Source organism: Tenrec ecaudatus, chromosome 3, assembly GCF_050624435.1.
Source record: "Tenrec ecaudatus isolate mTenEca1 chromosome 3, mTenEca1.hap1, whole genome shotgun sequence".
Lineage (NCBI taxonomy): Eukaryota > Metazoa > Chordata > Mammalia > Afrosoricida > Tenrecidae > Tenrec > Tenrec ecaudatus.
In genome coordinates this window covers 175,907,133-175,932,583 of record NC_134532.1, presented here as the reverse complement: position 1 = coordinate 175,932,583, position 25,451 = coordinate 175,907,133, and the positions used below count along the sequence as shown (strand labels likewise).

At 38.2% G+C, this 25,451-nt stretch overlaps 1 pseudogene; it reads right to left on the bottom strand.

Annotated features, from left to right (window-relative positions):
• Positions 1-19,621: 19,621 nt before the first annotated feature.
• On the bottom strand, positions 19,622-20,332 carry LOC142442468 (synaptonemal complex protein 3 pseudogene; annotated as a pseudogene).
• Between the last annotated feature and the right edge of the window lie 5,119 nt (positions 20,333-25,451).

Sequence of the window (25,451 nt, the reverse complement as noted above, 5' to 3'; positions counted from 1 at the left end):
TGATCAATGAAGACAAACATGTGCATAAGCAAATGCGGTGAAGGAAGAAAAAATCATATCATTAAAAATGTGGGTGAGTGCCGAGTGGAGACCCAAAGCCCAATGGTACCCAACCGGACACCCCTTGCTGAGGGGCTGTGGGGAGGAGATGAAGCAGGCAGGGTGCAGGGTAACAACAATGAAACATATAACATATAACTTTCCTCTAGTTCTTAAATGCTTCCTCCACCCCACCCCCACTACCATTATCCCAATTCTACCTTGCAAATTGGCTAGGCCAGAGGATGTAAATAGGTACAGGTAGCAACTGGAAACCCAAGGAATCCAGGACAGATGACTCCTTCAGGACCAGTAATGAGAGTGGTGGTGCCTGGAGGGTGGACAGAATGTAGGGTAGCAAGGGGTAACTGATTACAGGAATCTACGTATAGCCTCCTACCTGGGGGAGGGACAGCAGAGAAGAGGGTGGGGGGAGACGTCAGACAGTGTAATACATGACAAAATAATAATAATATATGAATGATGAAGGGTTCATGAGGTAGGGGGAAGTGGGAAGGGAGGGGGAAATGACCAGCAGATATTAAGGGCTCAAGTAGAAGACAAATGTTTTGAGAATGATGATGGCAACAAATGTACATATGTTCTTGACACAATGGATGCATGTATGGATTATGATAAGAATTGTATGGCCCCCAATAAAATGATTAAATTTAAAAAAAAAAACATCATCACCTTCAAAGTACACTCCATTACAATTAATACGTTTGTCAAATCTGAGATTCCATTCTTGGAAACATTTTTCAAACTCATCTGTTTGGATAGTTGACAGCACTTCCCTCATATTGAGGGGCACCTCTACTACATCTTCAAATTGCTATCCTTTCATGTCCCTCTAAATTCATGGAAACAAAAGAAGTTGCATGAAATGAGGTCAGGAGACTAAGGTGCATGGAGCAAGAGAGGCATGCTGTTTTCCCCAAAGCAGTGCACGGAGAAGGCTGCGTGAGCTGGTGTATTGTTGTGGTGACAGAACCAGTCCCATGTCTGCCACAAATCTGGATTTTTTTGGGGGGGGTGGGGTCACACACTATTACTTAATCTTTTCAGAACCTCTAAAAAGAAAGCTTGATGAACAGTTCGACTTGGTGGGAGCAATTCCAAATGCATATCTCCCTCACATTAAAGAAAAAAAGCATCATCTTGATCTTTGCTTTCACTTGATGAGATTTGGGGGGCAAGGTGACAAGGGCATCCTCCACTGGTCTGATTGATGCTTGCATTTTGGGTTGAAGGCTCACACCATGTCTTGTCATCCATAATGACTTTGGAAGAAAGTCTGGGTCACCTGGGAGCTGTTCTTTCAAAGAGCAGCATGTTTCCACTCGCTCTTTTGTTGGTCAGTCAGGTACTGAAGCACAAATCTCAAAGTGACCCTTCTCATTTGAAACCTTCCATTAAAATACACTGAACTGAACTTCAAGATAGTCCAGAACACTTCCCCATCTCCTGAATATTTAATCTGCACTCTTCAATCACAAGTGCATGAATTTTGTCAGCATTGTCATCCGTTTGGGAAATTGACAGATGTCAAGAAGGAGGTTTGTCATCAATCAACATTTCACTTTTTTATGAAATGGGAAAATCACTCATACATTTGAGTTTTTCCCATAGTGCCCTCCTTGTAAGCTGTGCTCAACATCACAATAGTTTCTGTGGCATTTTCCCAAAGCAGGAAACAAAACTTCACAGCCACACACTCTTCTTTCAAATTTGCATCACAAAAGTGAGGTTTGAGCAAAACTGCTTTTATGAAAGAGTTCACTGTGACCAGATAGAACCTTCGCAGGTGATGGCACTGGTTGCCCCACTCAGAGTGAGCAGTGCTCTATGATTGCCTAGTAGGAAAAATGGGTACTATGAAAGCTCCACTTAGGTAGAGTTTTTTTGAGTACCCCCTCACACAAAAACATAAGCAAAATATAACAGAATGGCTGTCACAGGATTGCTGTAAAAATACATCTCTTAATACGGCATCCAGGGCATGGATGGAGCAAGATCTTGTTTGTCTGCCAACAGTAGTACACCACTCTTGGTACAGCTGCCTTCTGCTTCCTCAGACACCAAGTGTTTTCTGGCTTAATTCCTGAGGTGACAAGTGTGTCTGAGGCAGCCAGCACGTCACCAAGTGAGATTCACGTATGGGGTCTCACAGATGACAGTTCCTCTACCTTTAAATATTCTTCTCCAATATTATAATTTATTTACATTTATACTTCTTTGATCTTCTTTTTCAGTGTCCAATTTCCACATGCATCTGAGGCAATTGAAAATACCATGGCAGGCCTGGCTGCCCCTGAGCCAGGCCACCCAATTGGAACCTTGGCCAAATTTCTGCAATAAAACACATCTGGTTAAAAAAAAAAAAAAGAAAAAGAAAATACCATGGCCTGGTATTAGTCCTCAAAGTATGTATCTTGTTTGTCAACACTTTTAAAAGGCTTTCAGATGTGTATTTACCCAATGCAATGCATCTTTTGCTCTTTTGACTGCTACTTCGATGAGCATTAATTGTGGATACAAGCAAAGTGAAATCCCCAACAGCTTCATTCTTTTCATGTTTAGCATGATGTTAGATATTGCTTTAGCTCTGAGTATTTTCGTTTTCTTTAAATTAAGCTATAATCCATGTTGAAGGCTATAATCTTTGATCTTTATTAGCAAGCTCTTCCAGTCTCTCTTTCAGCAAGCAAGGCAATGTCACCTGCCTTATAGCAGGTTGTTAATAATCCTTCAATCCAATCCTAATTAGTTCAACAGAAGCAATCTGCCATTTTAAGTTTAATGGAACTCAAGCTTTTTACGACAATCTGGCAAATGTAGTGATAACAGATTTTTTAACAAATCAGTAAGAGGCAAATTCACAATAATGGTATCTTAAAACTTTACAGAAAGTCATATAATGGTGCTCCATTAAAAGCCACTATTTTTTAAAAACATTTTATTAGGGGCTCATACAACTCTTATCACAATCCATACATACATCTATTGTGTAAAGAGGACAGCTGTACATTCTTTGCCCTCATCATTTTCAAAGCTTTTGCTCTCCAGTTAAGCCCTTTGCATCAGGTCCTCTTTTCTTCCCCTCCCCTCCCCACTCCCCCTGCCTCATAAGCCCTTGATAATTTATAAATTACTATTTTGTCATATCTTTCCCTGTCTGATGTCTCCCTTAACGCCCTTTTCTGTTGTCCATCCCCCAGGGAGGAGGTCACATGTAGATCCCTGTAATCGGTTCCCTCTTTCGAACCCCCTGTCCCTCTCCCCTCCCAGTATCACCCCTCACATCCCTGGTCCTGAAGGTATCATCTGCCCTAGATTCCCTGTGCCTCCAGCTCCTATCTGCACCAGTGTACATCCTCTGCTCTATCCAGACTTGCAAGGTAGAATTTGGATCATGGTAGTTGGAGGGGAGGAAGCATTTAGGAACTGGAGGAAAACTGTATTCTTCATCGGTGCTATTTGTCGGCCACTGGAGATCCCCTTGCAGAGGGGTCTAGGGGAGGAGATGAGTCAGTCAGGATGCGATGAAGCCACTATTTTTTATCCCAATAAAAAAATAGGTATTTTTATTCTAAACTTATTTTTAAATAAAGGATTTTTATGGTTTATGGAGGTGAAAGGAATATTAATGTTTCCTTCTAGAATGTGTCTATTATTTTTACAGCTCTCACTTTAGCAACTATTCATGGGAAGTATATAGTAATTATACAACCATTATATTTGCTAAAATAATGAACAAATATCATAAGTAGTAATGTGATTCATACCTCACTGGTATGTTTGGAATGAATACCTTAGAGCTGTCTTCTCTTCAAACCAAACATATCATCAATTCATCCCAACTAATTGTGGTCCCATGGCCCAGAATAGATCTGCTTCATAGGTTTTCCAAAGCTGATCATCTTTCTTCCATGGTAAGTTCAACCACTGACCTTTCAGCCAATAAATAAACCATTTACCACTGTGTCAAAGTGGCTGAGTTGTCCTCTCTTTGCTGTTGTTTCTATAGGGTGTCTACAAGTAGATTCTGTCTCTTAGAGATGCTAGCTACTACAGAATAAAACATCTCCTTGTCCTGGACCATTCACACAATCAGTGCTGTGTTGGACCCCATTGCTGAAGCCACTGTATCACTCCATCTCTATGATTGTCTTCTTAGTTGCTGACTTGTAGAACTGCCATGCGTCTGTCAGTTTGTCATATTGTGGCGGCTTGTTAGTTGCTGTGATATTGGAAATTATGTCACTGGTGTTTCAAATCCCAGTAGGATCCCTGAAAGATAACAAGTTTCAGGTGAATTTCCAGACTAAGAGAGCACTATGAAAAAGGATAAAGCTGTCCACTTCTCAGGAATTAGCCACTGACAACCTTATGACGTCCAGAGGGCAGCGGTGGAACCCTGTCAGTTTCTGGAGCCACGTGTTGTATGCTGATGTTTCCAGTGCAGCTTGAACTTCGTTCAGTGTCACTGGTTTTTGAAATGGATTTGAATAGGTTGAATAATGATGACTTCTTTTTAGTACAATGACTCTGTATAGTCCATCCATCTTCTTTTGATGCTTCCAGCATCATTGAATATTTTGTCCCTAGAATTCTTGAATATTGCAAGTTGAAGCTTTTCATCTGTTCTTACACTTGAGATGTGTAGAACATGCTCTTCCTTTTTGGTTTTCTAAGTGCAGATGTTTGCACATTTCATTATAATTCTTTATATTTTCAAACGTGCTTCGAAATATTCCATTCAGTCATTTTACTTCATTATTTTTTGCATTTGATTAGCTACTCTCCAGTAAAGAGTATGTTTCAGAGCCCCTCCTGACACAACTTTTGTCTTTTCTTTTTTTAAATGGATGTTGTCTTCTACGTGCATGGTGTTCTTGATGTCATCCACAACCCATTAGATCTTCTTTCATTTGTTGTCAGTGTTATAGCTGTTATTGAGATGTTTCCAAAACTCATAAGTTTTCAATGGCTAATCACTCAGAAATGGACATCCAAATCCTTATTCATAGCTTGTTTTCAGTCTGGAAGCTTTGCTGAGATGTCCCTATTGATATTTGACATACCAATGACACAGCTCCTAGAATCACAGCAACATTCAACACATCAAAGTATTACAAACTGACAGACAAGTAGTGGTATCCTTTCTTGGTGAACCATTAATCCCTAAATACAAATAAAAAACAAAAATGTAAAATTTGATAACCTCAATTTTACCATGAATGTTGTGTTAGGATACTCTAGAAACTAAAAAAATGATGCTTATGATTATATACATAATACATATAAATATATTATATATAAAACATTATATATATAAACATAGATACATACAATAAAAGAAATATAACAGTCAATTTGTCCACACAGCAATACAGAGGGCTTAGTTTAACTCACCTTCATGGAACAGTTAATATACTGGAAGTCCTTCTCACAAGGACTGCTGGGTCTGAGGTCACGAAAACAGAGAGCTGAGTATTCCCTAGAGCAATGCAGGCAGTCCGGCCACAGGTAGCAAGCAGCAGGGTGGGTCACCAACAGTCATCAGCTCAGGAGCGTAGGGAAGCAGGTCTGGATGGGATATTGAAGTCAAGCAATGCAAATGACAGGATCCACCAGCCTCAAGCTCAAGCAAAGTATACACCAGCAGCGTGATGAAGTAGGTCTCAAAGGAACCTCAAACTACAGCAACATGACCCATGGGTAGGCTGTCCCACAGGCAGTGTAGCTCAAAAATTGAGGCAGAGAACTAGCTAAAACAGCCTCAAGCTGGTTAGATCACCAGAGAGCAAGAGAAAGAGTGGGGAGGGCCTTGCTGGGCCATTTATCTCTTTGACCTCCAATCAAACTGCGACCTTACTAATCCCACGTGTTCCTATTCTCCAGGTTGGCAAATTAAATTTATCTGTCACAAATGTGTTCCCGTCTACTGCTATGTAGTCAACTTTGGCACACAGTTACTCCAAGGCTGTATGCTTGCAAAAACAGATCATCTTCATCTTTCTTACTTAGAGTTGCTGGTGGGTTTGATTGACTGACCTTCTGATTAGAATCCATCACTTAACTCACTGCCCCATCATGTCTCCCTCTTTGTGTATAAAATCAGCCCAACAGATGTGGTTGTTTGCTATCCCTAGGCTGCTAAAAATAACCCTAATTGTATTTTAGGAGCTTTAGATCCAAATTATATATTTATAGTTTGTTCATTGTTTTAACACCATTATCCAAAATTGATAAAGTGAAGCCCTAGGCCTGAAATTATTTGATTTATTTTCACTGCCAAACATGCAATCTATGTGATGATACTTTAGCCACAAAGATTTTATTGTGTTCTCATTGTACCCCGAGTCTGAATTTTTTTTTTTTTAATTTACAAACCATCCTCAACCTTTTCACCACGGTGGAGAAGACCCTACTCTCTCTGACCTCAATGGGACTCGATCTACTCATTTGTAGGAAGTGGACCAACTGCCAGATCAGAGGCCTTAAGTATTTCATTCATATGAATTAGATCTGATTTTATTTATCCCGCTTCTATGGAAACAATGTTCTGAGCTCTTGGCCTATCATCTCTTAAAATTGTGGCTATATCAATTCTGAGGTGATTCCCTTTTTTGTTCCTACCGAATTTTCATACACATTTGTGATCAGGCATGTGCATGCTATGACTTCAATGATAAACTGTTGATATAAATATGTTTACTAAATTGTGCTTTGCAGTTATCAAAGATTGTACTCTGTTAAAACAGTAATGCATTCTAATGAATATTTTTATCATGTTTGAAAAAAATAGCAGCTTCTTTTTCTCAATACACTGAACACTCTCTGTAACATTTGAAAAAGCTAAAATTTCTTCCCATTTCAGTGACTTCAAAAATACATTAAAACTAAATGTGTTCATACTTTCTAAAATATTTCAAGGTTAATGATATCTGTTATCTTATTTTTCCAATGAATTTATTTAAAATTTTAAATGTTTTAAATATTTTTTGTAGCATACAAATTACCTGCTAGTTAAATTTATTTCATTTGACTTCAATATTTATCCATTTACAGTTCTGTATTGACTGTAATAATTAACATTTATTTTATAGTTGTTTTGACATATTTGCTTATGATCAATTGAAACTTGAAGGTTAATCTTAATTTCTCACCTATCACGATTGTTATGAAAGTTAACATGACTTCTATAATGTATTCAATCCACATTATATATTATTATTAATTCATTCCTTGGTTCATATAATGTAAAATAATGAGGAAATATCAGCATCACTTTTTTATAGCATATAACAGTTAAAATGCTGTATTGTATCAGAGAGGGGAATCAAGTGACAAGATTTTAACTGTTCAAATCAGGTTTTTCATTTTAATATCCTATACTCACCTCTCTAATGCATAAGATGTATTTTGTCATTGCGGGTAACCCTCTTGAATTTTGGTTAAATGTGTTTATGCTTTCCGTGTATGAAAGAGAGGATTGATGCACTCCTAGAGACAGCAAGTAGAATAGGCATTCCTAGTTGGGGGAGGGAGTTGTGCAGTAGAAGAAGGGCTGTGGAAGGGGGCTTTGTCAAAGAGGTTAAGATGGAAGAGAATGTTTTGTGACTTCGTGGGAGCAATTGTATAATATTGCTTGACTTGATCGAACTAGGTAATGATATGATATCTGAATTCACTCCCAATAAAATAGTTCTGGAAAAAATGAATTAATTTGCATAAGTTATTGTGATGGCTGTACTAATTTAATGATTATATTACTACTAAGCATTTAGAACAGTGGTTCTCAAGCTGTGGGTCGCGACCACTTTGGGGGTCAAATGACCCTTTCACAAGGGTCTCCGAATTCAGAACAGTAACAAATTATAGTTACGAAGTAGCAACTAAAATAATTTTATGGTTGTAGGGTAAAGTGTCGTGGCATTAGGAAGGTTGAGAAGCACTGATTTAGGAGAAGGTTTGCAGCCTCCTCAGAATTTTCCTTGAGCTGGTCCATTTCATGGTCAACTCTATCTGTAAAGTCAGTAATCAGGGCTGACTCTTTTGAGAACAAGATCTCCTTCTGACATGTCCTGTGCTGTGGCGGGAAAGCTGTTTACTCCTTAGGCAAATGGGACAGGAACACCCCCTTCCTTGGTTCATGGCCCCTGGGAGCATTCTGATGGCTCAGCCATGGGAGGAGATGAAGCAATGGCTGTCCTGTCTCTGCCTGAGATAAATGGCCACTTGCCTCCCCTGCCCTGGCTAAAGCTGCATAGGGCAGCAGTCTGCAAACTCATCAGTTACTCCATGTTCCCAACCTCATCCTTCCCTCCCATCTCTGAATAACTTGGCTGGTGTGTTAATGCTCCTTTGTAAACCTTCAAATTGTGAGTTGTCCTTTTGTGGAATCCTGGTACAAGTTGCAGGATACTTGACAGGATGAGTATTTAAACTTGCCCCTAATAAAATCCAGGGCCCAGGAGTCCCTATACTAAGGGACACCTGCACCCTAACTTTTGACTATCCCTTTTGCGTGTAAGTCTCCTTGAAGATTGTACCCTCATGAACCCATTCCATTTGTAAGATAAGAGCCTGTCTTTACTTTATCTTACATTGTGGTACTGATTACTACTGGTCACAAAGCATAGTGCTCAACACAAGGAGGAAATTAAGGTGCCATCTTATTTCTCTGCTGGGTTATTCAGTGTTACCTTTAATTTCATTCAAAACCAAGGTCAGCATTTTTACTAACCAGGAGGGAGTTTGTTTCATTTTCTTTTGGAGAGCTGTAAATAAAATATTTCTTACTGACATTGGGAATATAGCCTTTGTTTCTTGTACAAATTTATTCAGGCTGTAGGTTTGCTTTCTCACTCACTTGTTTATTTAATGTACATTATAAATTTATCTGCCACTCTGCTAGCTAATAAATCGGATTGTTCACATAGTACTTGCTGTTTCAAAATTTCAAATCATTTCTCAGACAGCTCATGAGATATCAGAGAATATATTTCTGAATAAGGACATTAAAATATTTGATGTTTTAAATATTTGATATTTTAAAATTCCAATTCTGAGAGAACAAAAGTAGTCAGAATGATATTGCAGCAGGTCCAAAACTAGTTTCACTTCATTGAAACTGGATTTGTGTATGTACATAGTGGATTTAAAAGTGAAAGTTTTGTTTGGAAGCTCAATATCAATTGGAGATCTTTGTATTTATATAATATGTAAAAAGTCTCAGCCATCTAAATTCTTCGAAATTGCATTTGATATATGTGAGCAGGAAAGAGAGAGATTAGACCCAGAATTTCAGATATATGGTTGACTTATAATGTGTACTGGTTTTGTTAGGTGCCAGTTCTGACTCAAAGTGAGTCTATGGACAAAACACTGCAAGGCCCTGAGCCATCATTACAACTGTCACCGTATTTGAGCTCACTCATCATCATTATGCCAATCCCACACATGGAAAGCCTTTCCTTTTCCTTCTAACTCTCTACCTTGCCTAGTCTGGTGGCTTTCACCAAGGACAAGTCTCGCAGAGATTTCCAAATGACATGAGTTGAAATATAGTCATCCTCACTTCTACACTATTTATGCTACACAATACAGACTCATAAATGCATAGCAATCTAAATTGGTGAAATCACATCGTCTACAAACAAAAGGGATCTAGCAATTCTTAGTATTACTAAGAATAGCAACAAAACATGAACAAATTAAGAAACTCTTGTGGTAAGTACATAACCTCATGTCAACTTTTGAAGGAGTGGAGTATAGCTTGTCAATCAGGCCATAGCCAATAATGTTTCTGTGTAGGTGTGGCCTTCTGCTGAGGATTCTGGGAACACCTGTAATCTTTCCTGGAGGCTGGAGCCACACTCTCTGCTTGTCTTCCTGCTGACAAGCCATGTGGAGACCCCTGATGGAACCAGAGCCCTGGAGCTGGAAGAGCCACATACCATGCCAGCCTGAGATGCTTCCACCACCATTGCATCCACAGGACTTTCCACCCACTGGCCTGTGATCTTCCTGTATTCGGCATCATTGCATGCATTTTGTGAATCTGAAGAGTAATTTATATATTGGTATCTGACATGTGGGCTAATATCAGACTTAGGAACTTGAGCTGGACTGAGCTGTGATGTTTTCTTAATATAATTACTTTTTCATATAAAGCCCTTTTCTATTCACATATGAACATATCCCTAGATTTGTTTCCCTAGTCAACCTGGACTAACACATCTCTTTTCAAACAATTATATTTAATAAAAAATCTGAAACCTAAAGGATAGCAGGGCATACTGCCTATACACCTGGGTTATATTTCTAACTATTAGGCCAATTATTTAGTCTCCTTGTGCATGTGTGCTTGGTATAGTGGAGGGGCAGTAAAAAAGAGGAAAATCCTTAATGGGATGGATTGACACAGTGGCTGCAACAGTGGGCTCAAATGGAAGAACAATTGTGAGGTGGGCAGTGTTTTATTATGGTGTACATCCTGATCCCATGCCACCTAACAACAACAACAAATTTTTAGATTTCAATTTAACAATATTTATTATGAGAATGGAAAATGTTTTTTAATCATTTTTGGGGGGGCTTAAGCAACTCATCACAATCCATCCATCTATCCATTGTGTCAAGCACATTTGTACATTTGTTGCCATCATCATTCTCAAAACAATTGCTTTCTACATGAGCTCCTCATTTCCCCCCTCCCTCCCTGCTCCTCCTTCCCTCATGAACCCTTGGAAATTTATAAATTATTATTATTCTGTCATATCTTACACTGTCTGACATCTCCCTTCACCTACTTCTGTTGTCCATCCCCACAGGGAGAAGGTTATATGTAGATCCTTGTAATCAGTTCCCCCTTTCCACCCCACTCCCCCTCCACCCTCCTGGTATCGCCACTCTCAGCACTGGTCCTGAAGGGAGCATCTGTCCTGGATTCCCTGTGTTCCCAGTTCTTATCTGTACCAATGTACATCCTCTGCTCTAGCCATATTTGTAAGGTAGAATTGGCATCATGATAGTGGGGGGTGGGAGGGGAGGAAGCATTTAAGAACTAGAGGAAAGTTGTATGTTTCCTCATTGCTACCCTGCACACTTGATCTGTTGTTGGAAAAATAGCTAAAATATAAAATGCAGTTTCTGGCGTAGGCCATCAGGACAACAGCTCAATCCTATATTTATTTCTCTGTGTCGCAAATCCCTACTTTCTCACAAACTAAAATTTAAGATGGGACATTGAGATGGTCCCAGTACAGATCAGCTTATCTAACAGATACTTTTACATAAAGGATAAAGAAGCAGTGGAGTTACAGTGATTAAATATGTGGCTGATAATAAAAAATATGTGATACTTTGCTTCCTTAAAAATTCACACCCCCCTAAAAAAAAATTCACACCCTTGGAAGCCTCATCGTATGTTTCTACTCTTTTCTGTAGGGTTAATAGTTGACTCTCACAATTCTCTCCTTGTGAGAATCAACTCAAAGGCAGTAGGTTTGATTTGATGGTACAAAGGCTAAGTGTTTGGAGGCTTAACAAATGGTAGATGGTTTTAACCTTCCAGCCATTCTTAGGAAGAAAGGGCCTGGAAATCTGCTGGGATTGGATACCTACGGAGAAATTGTACTCTGGGTTGCTGTAAATGAGTCAGCAGGATAGCAAACAGCAGTAAAAATCTTAACACAGCTCAGAGTTCAAGTCCAAATAAGATAGAACACTCATACAATCAACCAAGTAAGAATCTAGTGCCCCAGTCAAAGAAGTATGGGTTGCTGTCTGACTCATGAATCATCATGTGCTGAATTAAAATATCAAAATTGTATTATCTTATCTTTTTATTAATGTAAAAAGAAAAGTTAATAATTTTGGATTTAAGATTCATAAAACTATGGGCAAAATGGTGGCTAATACATAATAATGGGTAACAACAGGTTATAGTAAAGAATATAAATAGGATAGTGTTGTAATTATGTGATTTTAATATTTTGATGATAACTATGCTATCATAAAAATCATGCTTATGAATAAATGTTTACATTAAAAATAATATAATGTAGAGTTTTTAATATGACCACAATTAAATAGAATATGCAAATAAAAGGTTCATATATACTAAAGAGAAATACACTAAAATATAAATAAAGGCTATTTTTGGCCAAAGAATAACAAATAAACTTTATATCCATTCTGTTTTTTTAAATGTAGTATGTTTTAAATTTTGAGCATAGGGTACAAAGAAAAATCTGTAAATATATTCTAGTTAAATATGTTAATTATAAAAATGTGTAAATTCCAAAAACTCAAGCTCACTGCCATCAAGTCAGTTCCAGCTCACTGTTGCCTGCAGGACAGGATGGAGCTTCACTCATGGTTTCTGAGACCGTAACTCTCAATGAAAGTAGAAAGCCTAGTCTTTCTCACACAGAGAAAGTTTCTAATTGGTGATCTTTCTTTTAGGGCCGTAAATTCCTACAAAGAAATTTTCAAATAAATTTAATAGAAAAAAATCAAATTTTCACTTTTAATATTTTTAGGATATTTTAATAAATAATAGTGCCATACTATCATCATTTGTATCCATTGCTGAGTTTTGCATGACCGTAGGAGATACTGAAAGTTTCTGAAAGAGTAAATAGAAAATAAGGATGCCCTGACTAGACCTTTCTGATTGGACAAGTCATCTTAGGATGTACTTCACTGATGCACCAGGAGAGGAACATCCCATTCTTGCCGCCGATGCTCAGACACACGCAATAGCTGTGAGGGCCTAGACTGGGTGCCTTTGAAGGAGTAGGAGAAAAAGTAACCACATGACAAAGAAAAGAGAGCTAATATAATTAAATGTCTGCTAGGAGCTGCTTCCTATATGCTCATTTGTGAATATCCCTAGGGGAAGAACAAACAACAGCAGTGTGAAAACTTTAATCAGAAAACCCCCAAATCACAGAGCTGCTTCCTTCCAGGTTAATGCTCCTAATTCATACTAACTAAGGGGATTCCATTGACATTTGCTGACTATTTTCCCTTTCGCTCAGGAGCCTTTCATCAATGCAAACAAGAAAGACCTCTTGCACTCTTTAGAGAGAGTCCTGTCCTTCAGGTTGATTTTCAGCTACTTCTTCAATAGTTGCACACGGAGTGGAAATGTAAAATTTAGTGCTTTCCTCTTCTGTAGATTGCATGGAAAATCAAGGCAAAGATTTCTGATCACAGAGGAATTCATTCCAGATTCTATAATCCTGTGGAGAAAGGACAGGAGAAGTTGTTTCACGTTAGACCCACTCCTCAAACTCTGTTGACTCTGCTGTTGTTTACATCTCAGGAGGGACCAATGCACCTTTTGTCAAAATCTCGTCGCTCCAGTGCCTCCTCTCTAGTCATGCCATCACATTATGACCTTCATATTTAAGAGAGCTAGAATTAGCTTTTTAACCAAAACCAAAACCCAAATTCACTGCCATTGAGTCAATGCTGACTCAGAGCAAGCCCCTGTGCGTGTGTGTATGGGACTATAATTGTTTATGGAAGTAGAAAGCCCAGTCTTTCGATGAGCTCCTGATGATTCCAAACTGCTGACCATGCAGCCCAACTTGTAGCCACTATACCACTTGGACTCCTAACGGGAGCCTGAAATTCAGAGACTCTCTTAGATTCACTTAATCTGATATCGGCAGCTTCCACACTAAAGCAACTGCGTCTGTTGCATCCTCTAACTTACTGAATTGTCTGGAATCAGAAGACAAGAAAGATATGGCAAAAGATACTACATTGAAAGTATCACAAAAGTTCATGAAGTGCCTTGTATTACATCAATGCCTCAATTACCACTAGCATCGTAGGATTTTTTAAAAAAGAGAATTGATGTTCACATTTCTATAAATAAAATGTTTTAATTTATTACATATAGTCATAAACCATAAACAAACTGAAAAAAATCAAATGCACTGTCATCAGGTTAATTCCAACTCAAGTGACCCCATATGTATTTCTACAATTGTAAATCTTATACATGCACATAGCTTAACTTTTTCCCATTGAGTGACAAATGGGTTTGAACCAATAACCTTCTAATTAATTGACTAATGCCTAACCCACATTGCCAGTATGGCTCCTCATCATGGCACACAACATTGCTAGTACCCCAAGACACTCAGGTTTTTTTCTTTTCTTAAATCATTTTACTGGGGGCTCGTACAACTCTTATCACAACCATGTGTCAATCATATTTGTACATTTGTTGCCATCATCATTTTTGAAACATTTTCTTTGTACTTGAACCCTTGGTATCAGCTCTTCATTTTCCTCCTCCCTCCATGCCCCTATCCCTCATGAACCATTGATAATTTATAAATTATTATTATTTTTTTCATTTCTTACACTGTCCGATGTCTCTCTTCAACTGCATTTCTGTTGTCTGTCCCCCAGGGAGGGAGTTATATGCAGTTCCTTGTAATCCATTCCCCTTTCTATCCTACCTTCCCCTTACCTGCCTAGTATCACTACTCTCATTATTGGTCCTGAGGGGTTTATCTGTCCTGGTTTCCCTGTGTTTCAAGTTCTTATCTGTACAAGTGTACATCCTCTGGTCTAGCTGAATTTGTAATGTAGAATTGGGTTCATGACAGTTGGGGGGAGGAAGCATTAAAAACTAGAGGAAAGTTGTATGTTTCATCATTGCTACAGCGCACCTTGACTGGCTTGTCTCCTCCCTGCGGACCCTTCTGTAAGGCGATGTCCAACTGCATACAGATGGGCTTTGGGTCTCTCCACCCCATAACCCCTCATTCACAACGATATTATTTTTTGTTCTTTGATGCCAGATACCTGATTCCATTGACACCATTGACACCTCATGATCACACCTCATGATCACACAGGCTGGTGTGCTTCTTCCATGTGGGTTTTGTTGCTTCCAGACACTCTGTCTTTTGATAGCTGGGCACCATAAGCTCTCTTCACCACATTTGCTTATGCACCCACTTTTTCTTCAGTGATCCTGTTGGGAAGGTGAGCATCATGGAATACCAGTTTAATAGAATGGGGTCTAGAATTTTTTATGTGTTTTCTTCCCATTAGTCTTGAATGATAAAAGTCTTTTCATTAATTGATTACTTCACACAAAATGAGGCTGACTCACAATGTATAAAACAGTTTGGGGAACCACTTCTGACCTCCTCTGGTTTATCTGCCATAGAAAAGCAGGGTCCGATATGCCTCCACTCTCCATCTTTACCCTATCCTGATACAGACAGTTCCTCACAAATCACCCTTCTTTGATAGGTTACATATTCTGATTGAATGACCACACAGAACTCAGACATTACCACAGTTATGCAAACTTATAATAGGGGTTAACAAATTGCCACAAGTCAGGAGCAAAACTATGTGAATCCTTGGTCAACAGCAATGCCTCTCTTCAGCCAGCAGTCAAACCTATCTCTAGGCTTTTCTCCAGTCCTCCACCTCTCAGCCACATGATGCCTTGGCCTCTGCCTCAGTGGGCCAGGAAGCACGACAGCTGCTCTGCCTCACAGTCTCATGGCCTCAGCAAGCTTTTCTTTTCTTTTTTCTCAATAACTCCTTGCCTCGGTCTCTGGTGTTTTTGGTCTCAATATTCATCACTTCAGAGATCATGAATTTATTCCACTTCCAATGATCCTGGGGTTTCTCTTTCCTCTCTTCTTAAAAAAGATAGCTCATTCTTACAGCTGTGATAACTGAAAGTGACCCATCCCTTCTAGTGTAGCACTCTTCGCAAAGGTCCACCCAAGCATTCCATCTTGTCTGTCAGTTTGCTGGACGGTGGTACTTTGTCTTGCTGTGATACTGAAAGTCATGTCACTAATATTTCAAATGCCCGCAGGGTCAGCTAACATGAAGAAGTTTGAGAGAGCTTTCAGACTAAGAACAAACTATAAAGCTTATAAAGAAGAAATGGCTGTATACTTCAGAGGAAGTACCCACTGAAAACCCTATGGAGAGCAAGGACACCTTGCCTGTTCTTGAAAGCCTGATGAACAGAAGCAGAGTAGCGTCAGAGATAGTGCCAGAAGATGAACACTTCCCGTTGGAAGAACTGATGAAGGCGAAGAACTGAACAGAAATTTTCAAAGGGCAGCTCAAGAAGATAAAGTAAAATAGAATCATGAAATGTCTAATGACCTTGAGTTAGCACACCAGAAAGGAAGAGCACACTCAACATGTATTAAATAAAAGAACGCAAGAATGAAAAAAATGAATCCCCAAATTGTAATATTGAAAAATTCTATGGAAAAAATTCTGAATAATGCAGGAAATTTCTAAAGAATGTTGAATGTATGTTGAATAACCATGCCAAAATGAGCTAGTCCACAGCAAACCATTTTATGAAGCAGCATATGAGCTAATGGTGCTGAAGGAAAAAGTTCACACTGCACAGAATGCATTGGCCAAAACCAATGCTCCAGACTGATGGAATACTGATTGAAATGTTTCAGAAATTTGAAGACGTCCTGGGAGCACCCACTGGTCCGTTCCAGGAAATGTGGAAGACAGCTGCTTGACCCACTGACTGGAATCATCACCTTGTACCTATTCCAAGTGATGATTCAGCAGAATGCTCAAATTATAAAACAATACATTGATATCAAATGCAAGTACATTTTTTTCCGAAGATTATACAAAAATGCTTGTTGCAATTCACTTGAAAGGTCTGTCAGAGGTTCAGGTCAGATTCAGAAGAAGATAGGAACAAGGGGTATTATTTCGGATGCCAGATGGATCTTGGCTGAAAGAAAAGAATATCAGAAAGATGTTTACTTGTGTTTTATTGACTATGCAAAATAATTTGCCTGTGTGGGTCATAAAATATCTATGAACAGCCTTGAGAAGAATGTGAATTCCAGAACACTTAGTTGTGTTCCAGGGAAACCTGTACATGGACCCAGAAGCGGGTGTGTGAATAGAACAAGGAAACACTGCACTGTTTACAATTAGGAAAGGTGTGCCTCAGGGCTGTATTCTCTTACCATACTTATTCAATCTGTACGCTGAGCAAATAATCAGAGAGGCTAGAATCATATGAGGAAGAATGAGACATCAGTATTGCAGGAAGGCTTATTAGCACCCTTGGGTATAGAGAAGACACATTCCTGCTTGATGAAAATGAAAAGTACTAAAACACTTGGTGAAAATGAAGTTTTGCAGCCTTCAGTATAGATTATAACTCAATATAAAGATAAAAATTCTCACAACTAGAGCAAAGGTCATGATAAATGGAGAAATAAATGGAAGTTGCTCAGGATTTAATGTTGCTGTGATACACAATCAATATTCATGGAGCACCAGTCAAGAGATCAAAGGATTCATTTTATTAGTAAGCTCTGCTGTAGAAAGACTCTGATGTGTTGAGAAGCAATGATGTCACCTGAGGACTAGGTACAGCTGACCCAAGTCGTGATATTTTCAATTGCCTCATATACTTGTCAACGTTGAAAATAGAATAAAGAAGACAGAAGAAAGATTGATGAGATGGATTGTCATAGTGGCAGCTAAAATGAACTCAAACAAAAAAAATTGTAAAGATGAGTTTCTATAAGTTTAATTGATTCTATGACACTTTATAACAAGAAGTGAAACTATAAGTAATAAGTATATCACACAAATGAAAAAAGTAAAGTTGTACAGAAAAACCCTATTCAAATTCTGAATGCAATTATGATGTTATTTCTTTCTAAACAATTCTGAATTTAATAGTGTGACATAGAAATCCTAGCAACGCTTTAACTGATTATCTAAATTGGGTAACTTATTCTCCACTGCTGTCACAAATCTTCAGAGTCATTAATTTTTTTTCCTGATGAATTTTAATGTACCATCTGTTCTTTTAAAATTTTATTTTGTATCATTGGAGCAAACTGCTACTAACATCAATTATAAGCTTGACTTTTGAACCTACATAGTCTACCTATTTTACTTTTTAAAAATTATTTAATTTAGATATTTCATTATTAACTGTGTAAATATATCATGTTTTAATATGAATTGTTAATACTCAATGTCAATTTGTTATATTTGATAAATTTTGGAAACCATGAATAGAAAGTATAACAAATAATTTAATATATGCCCTTATTTTAATTTTAGTTAACTTCCAAATTTATCCATTGCTTTTGTTCAAATTAAACACTATATATTAAAAACCATATGACTTCATATTCTATTTTCAGAAGATTATGTAAAAGTAACCTTTCAATATTTGTCATAAAATAAACATTGGTGGATTTGATAAAAATAAAGCAAAACTGCATCTTTTTTAGGCTGACTGCCATTCTTTAAATTGTGATCCTTCCTAAATCAATATAATTTATTTAAAACTTTGAATAAAGTTGTATCATTTTTTATGAACAGAGTATTAATTATACAGCCATTAAATAGGCTTAATTTATTTGTCAATATGCGACATAACTCCAGAGTAAATAAAATTACTGTTAAGCTGCCAAGTAATAGAGAAATTTGGTGGATTACATCCTTAATTATAAAAGGAACAAAAAAGCACTGTATTCATGTATTTGTTCATGTTTATACTAGTCTCATGTCTCTCTATAAATCTGTGTATTCCTTTCAAGATCTAAAATTCAAGGTAAAATGAATAAAATTGTCTTTTCCACTCTCTTTCATACCTCTACCATTCTATATTTAATAGTTGTGTCAATCTGGGTTGACCAGGGAAACAAATCCAAAGAAACTCATATGTTTGTAAAAGAGAGTTTTGTATAAAGTTCAATTGTACATTAAGAAAGCATCCCAACCCAGTCTGGTCCAAGTCGATAAATCCAATATAAGCCCATATGTCTGATACCAATCTATAAAGTCCTTCTTCAGACTCACAAAACATGTGCAATGATGCCAAATGCAGGATGATCACAGGCAAGTGGGTAGAAAGTGCTGGCGTTGTAAGCATCTCAGCACTGGCAGGGGTCTCCACTTGGCTTCTCCAGTTCCAAGGGCATGGGTTCTATGGGCTTTGTGCCATGTGTCTTGTCAGTAGCAGAGAGAAAGGGTGTCTCCCGCCTCCAATGAGGAAATACAGGATTTTCCAGAATTCTCAGGAGAAGACAATGACCTCATTGGCTATCTCTGGATTGACAGGCTAGACTTCACCCCTAAACTCTTAAACCTCAAATTGACCCCAGATTATGTAGTCACCACACCAATGTTTGTATGATATTTAATATACATAATTCTTTATTACCAATAAGATTATAAATTTCTACCATGTTTTAAGTAAATAAAATCTTTATTAATAAAGTCAATTGACAGAGAGCTAGGGGAAAAAATTCACTACTATAACAAAGAGCCAAAAACCTGATAGACATATCTTCAGAATTGCTGCTACTCATGAAACTGTTTGGGTTTTGTTTATGGTTAGCAGACAATGGTCTTTCACTTAACAAACAAGCTAAGGAATAACAGGAAGTAATAATCTAAACTGGAATGTTTTAACCATTATAAAGAATTGCAAGTCCCTTAGCTAATGTTACAATTGCATTGTATACTTAGGTTTCTGTTATTTCTTCAGTCAACAGAATAACAAGGATTGAAGAGCCTTTCAAGTACTTGACATCTTTTACTGCTTAGTATCAATCATGATTTTCTCCTGCAACATAGCCATTTCTTTTCTAATTTCATTTTATGCACCATCATTTACAAGATTGTTATGATTCATCTCCAAGTCACCCATACTTATAAATTGTTTATAAAAGTGTTTAATTGTTTTCATTCTCTGGCTCTGGACAATTTTTCAGTGCTGGAAAACCTTTGTTGCTATCTAAATATTCTAGTAAGTTTTTCTTCTTGTTCCTCAGATTTCTGCACGTCCATATCCCATTGTTGAAACAAAGTCAGAAACTGCTGAGAATATTCTTTGTTAAGTGTCTTCCATTGTTCTTATTGCATTTTCCAAATAGTTTCAATCTTCTGGTTACTACTTTAGAGAACTGCCTTGATACACATTTCTAATCATTTGTTCTTTGCAAGAAGAGCATCGTTAGCACCAGCTCCAAATTGTTCCATCATATTCTGTACTTAGCCCCTCTACAGCATCTTCAATGGTTCCCATCAAAGACCTCTTCTTCCCATGCTTATTAATGACTAGAGTCTCTCCTACGACATCCTCCTTTAAACCACTCAGATCCTGTTTCTCTTCATCCTGAAACACAAAGGCTCTTAGAGGCTGTTCCTCAGTGATCTGCTTCCCTGATTTCCACGGACTACTAATACCATGTACCATGGACTACTAATACCATGTGCCATGGACTACCAATAGGACAAACTGTTCTATCTTGGAAAGTGTATGACCAGGGTGCTCTTTCATGCCCAAGTTAGTGTGATTTAGTCTTATATATATATAAGACATGTTTTCAGGAGAGACCAGTGCCTGTAGAAAGACATCGTGCTTGGGAAAGTGAAAAGGAGGTGAAAAAGAGGCAGGCCCTCAGTGACGTGCACTGACACTGTGGCTGCATCAATGGGCAGAAGCATAGGAACCGTTGTGAGCAGGGTGCAGGACTGCGCAGTGTTTCCTTCTGCTGTGCAGAGGATCCTAAGGGTTGAAACCTACTCAATGGCACCTAATAACAGTGAAAATAAAAGTAGAATATACATTATTAAAAACAACTGCTCTCTCAAAGAACATGTTCTTATAGATAATAATAAATACATCGTGATATAAGTGTGATATATAATTATATATAATTGTGATATAATTTATAATTATACATAATTATTTAATGATATATATATCATTGTGGTACAATTGTTATAAATTATCATTGTGTAAAAGAACCCTGTAATTTCAATATGAATAGAAAAATTTGACTATTAAGGGAAATGCGGGGGGGTGGGAAGTTGGTCTGGATTGAAAGTCAATTAGCTGGAACTAAATTTCTGAATTAGCACTCTAATTTTAAAATTAGTGCACATAATTTTACCCCTTATTAATTATAATTGAAGTAATTCATATATAAATTTAGATATTTGAAATATGAATGTGTGCATTGTATACATTTCAAGGGCAAAATGTGACTGGCAAGAATGAGCTCAGGCTTAGTGTATTATTCTGGGTGCTTTAGGGAAACAAACCCACAAAACTAGAGAGAGTTTTATATAAAGGTTAAGTGCACATGAAGAAAACATCCTAACCCAGTGCTGCCCAGGCCCACAAGTCGAACCACTACCCATTAACCCATATGTCTAACACCAATCCACAAAATCCCCCTCCAACTCTGAAAACACACACTATGATGCCGACTGCAGGAGGAAAGTCGAATAAGTGAGCATGTAAACATCTCAGCACTGGCAGGGGTCTCCACACTGGTGCTCCAGCACCCAGGGTTGCATCAGGGTAGGTCCATGTGGCTTCTCCTTGGGGATGTCGCACAGGAGGTCAGCCTTGCCAGCTGAAGCAGGGAACTGGCTAAGGCAGCTGCACCCTGGTCCAACTATCAGAAAGCAAGAGACCTGAGAACGAGAAAGGGAAGGCCCACCAAGCCATTTACCTCTCTGCCCTTCAATTAATCCCACATGTATTTATCAGTCAGGTTGTCACAATAAACCTTAACTATGTCCCTCATCAACAGGAAAGTAAAAGCAGAGAGAGAGAGGGGAGAGTTCTTTTCTCAGAATCCTCCTTATGCGAAGGTCATGCCCACAAGGAGGTCCCATCAGGCTGTAACCTAATTTACAGGCTAGACTCCACCCCTACCCTTTTATTTATCAAGTTTACATGAAATTATGTAACCACCAGAAACACTTTCATTTTATTTTATGTATTTTGTGAGACTCTGACTATACTATATACATGATAAACTCTTGGTATATATTACTTCCATGATTTTCATAGTAAATACACACGCATTAATTCATGGCATGAGCTATCTACTATACTCAATCACATTAAATATAACATGCACTTCTCACTTGCCAGGTCCAGAACAGTTTCTTATAGTCCATGTATTTTCAATTTCACATTGATAATCTCAATCAAATGTACTTTGAATGTGTGAAATACTAACTCTTACTCTATTCTGTTTCAGAAACATCTACTTGACACACCCTGGCATATGCTGACCTTAAAAATCAGTCATGCAAAATTTGGATTTAAAGATCCACCTTGGGAGGTTCAGAATCAAAGTGATTTCAAATGTAATTGCTGCTTCTAGAGTATAACAGGATCATCTAGTCTCATAAAAGTGACAATATTTTAGTGGATACTAGTAGATTTCAAAATTTAAAAATATTTTACCCACCATTTTCACGTGACCTTTTATAATACATGTTAGCTCAGCCAATGAAAGAGTGCCTTCTTTGTTGCCGGTGCAAGGGTGGTATCCAAACAAAGCACACATCGCACTGACATTGAGTCCATTCTGACCCACAGTGACCTAGTGGACGGGGTAGGACTGCCCCCGTGTGTCTCCAAGACTGTATCTATCAACAGGAGTAGACAGCCTCATGTTTCTCCTGTGTAGTGGCTGGTGCTTTCCTAGTGCTGATCTTGCAGAGCATTCTGACTTCTTCCAAGACAGATTTGTTTGTTCTTATGTCACTCCACGGTACTTTCAATATTCTTTTCCAGCACTGGAGTTCAAATACCTCTATTCTTCTACAGTCTTTCTGATTCTTTCAATATTCTTCTCCAGCACCAGAGTGCAAATACTTCTATTCTTCTACAGTCTTCTTGATTCAGTGTCTAACTTTCACTTGCATATGAAATGATGGAGAATATCATGGCTTTGATCAGGCTCACCTTAATCCTTCAAATAACATCCTCATCCTTTAGTACTCTAAAGAGGTCTTGGGCAGCAGATTTATCTAATGCAAAATACCTGATTTGATACTTTGACTGCTGTTTCCAGGAACATTGATTGTGGATCCAAACAAGACAAAATCCTTGACAACTTCAACCTTTCCAACCTTTTCCCCATAGACTCTCAATATTGCAACTAGAGACTTGGAATTTTTCTTGAGTTTTTTCCATTTAAGTTATGCTGAATGTGCTCTTCCCTTTTGGTTCTCTAACCCCATGCCTTTGCATAGTTCATGGTAATAGTTCACTTTGCCTTCTTTTGATATTTTCTGTTTAGCTACCTGACTTTATAGTGTCATTTTCCTTAGCTACTCTAAGAGCACGACAAAGTTTCTAAACCTCTTTTGATATCCATTTTGATCTGTTATTTCTTCCTTATAATTGTAATGATTTTTGCTTTCTTCATTTGTGATGTTTTGGGTGCAACCTCACAGGTTGCCAAGTATTCTGTAATTAGTGTTAAAAGTGCCAAATATGTTCTTGAAATATTCTCAAAACTTAGGTGGGATGTACTCAAGATTTTGTTTTTGCCCTTGTGGGTTGATTTCATTTTCTTAAGCTTCAACCTGACCTTTCTGATAAGCAATTGATGATCTGTGACACAGTTTGCCCCTACAGAGTTTTAGAAGCAGATCTTCAGATATTGAGATTTTCCATGGTATCTTCCCACAGATGTATTCAATTTGATTTCTGTGAATCCCATCTGGAGAAGTCCAAGTGTATATTCTCTGTTTGTGTTGTTAAAAAAAAGGGTATTTTTAAAAATAATTTTCAGTATCTGAAATTTCTGTCGTGTGATCCCCAGCTTGATTTCTATCACAAGTCAATATTTTACATCTACTGTTTCCTTTTTCCCCCCACAACTTTTTCATTCCAATTGCCAATTATTATCCATGCATTTTTATTACATCTTTGTTCAATATCAGACAGAAGGTGTTGCTAAAATTCCTCCAGTTTTTCATCAGTACACATTTTATAGTAATAAGAACACAATTCTCAAACCTGGAGAAATAGGTAGCATTATGATAAACAGAGAAAAGAATGAGGCTTCAAGAGTTTCATCTGGCTTGCAGGCACAAGCAAGGCACACGAAAGCTGCAGTCAGATCGAGCGACAGATTGCACTGAGAAATATGCTGCACAAGGTCTCTGCAGAAAGGTGAGAAGCAGGGAGTGAACTCGGAGTACGAAGATGCCTCTAGCCCAGGCCATGGTGTTTTCAGTGGCCTCTTATGCATATGAAATTCAGACAGCAAATAAGGAACACAAACAGATGGGTGTGTTTGCATTGTGGTGCTGCTGAAAAATATTGAGAATGTATGGCCTGGAGAAGAACCGACAAATCTGTCTCAAAAGAAGTACAGCCAGAATCCTCCTTGGAGGCTAGGGTGGGGAGAGTGGTGATTCCCTTTGGATGTGTGGTCAGGGGAGGCTGGTCCCTGGAGAAGACATTATTCTGGCACAGTAGAGGGGCAGTAAGAGAGAGAGAGACTCAAGACAAAGGTGGACTGACACCGTGGCTGTGACAATGGCCTCAAATGCAAGAACAACTGTGAGAATGGTGCCTAGGGAGAAGTTCTCTATTCTGTTGGGCCTGTGATCCCTATACGTAGACACCCACTTGACGGCACCTAAGAGCAGCAATGACATTTTAACAATCAGTGAAGAGTTTTGAATAGTAGTTGTATTGATTGGGTAACCTTGTATGCAGATAGATATTTTCCTATCTTAGGTAGATTGTACTTCAAGATGGAACTTGAAATGTTCTTTTAAAGGATAAACATCACACCATTTCTCTTGAGTTTAATGTTCCCAGAATAGTAAACTGTATGATTTTCTGATTAAAAATGTCTAATACCAGTTCATTTCTGTTCACTAATGTTTTGCCAGCTGCCACAGAGTCGGTGCTGACTTACAGCAATCCCCGGTGAGTTTCTAGGACGGCAAGTGTTTAAGGAAGTAGAAAGTCCAGTCTTTCTCCTGCGCAATTGCTGCTGGTTCCAGACTGCTGGCATGCAGATTTCAGCCTAATGTGTCACCAAGATGTTTCGAGGGCCCCTTTCTCGAAAGACTGGGATAGCTCCTTTTATGCAGTCCACCATTTTTGACAACCCCTCATATATTTTAAATTCCAATTAATAATAGATATTCAAAGCTGTTTCTTTCAATTTTGAGGTGCGCTCCATCAGAAAATAAAGGTACTCAAAATGTTGCTTCTTCCCTGCTGTTTTAGTTGCCTCTAATTTGAGAAGGCAGCTCTTCCTCAGTTGTGAGACGAGGGGCTCATCTTCTGGCACCATTTCTAAGAAAGCTCTAAAGCTGTTTTCAGTGGCTAGATCCTCAGAAGTGGATGCCTATTTATTCTTCATATTCTGTTCTGAATCTGGAGTCTATGCTGGAACCTGTGTGCTTTGAGTGCTCCTTCTGCTAGTTTAAAAGCCAGTGGCATCGCTTCCAACATCACAGCAGCCGAGAAGATGCCAAAGTATGGCAAATTGACAGGCGAGTGGTATGATCCATTAAAGCAGAGATATCTAAAATTT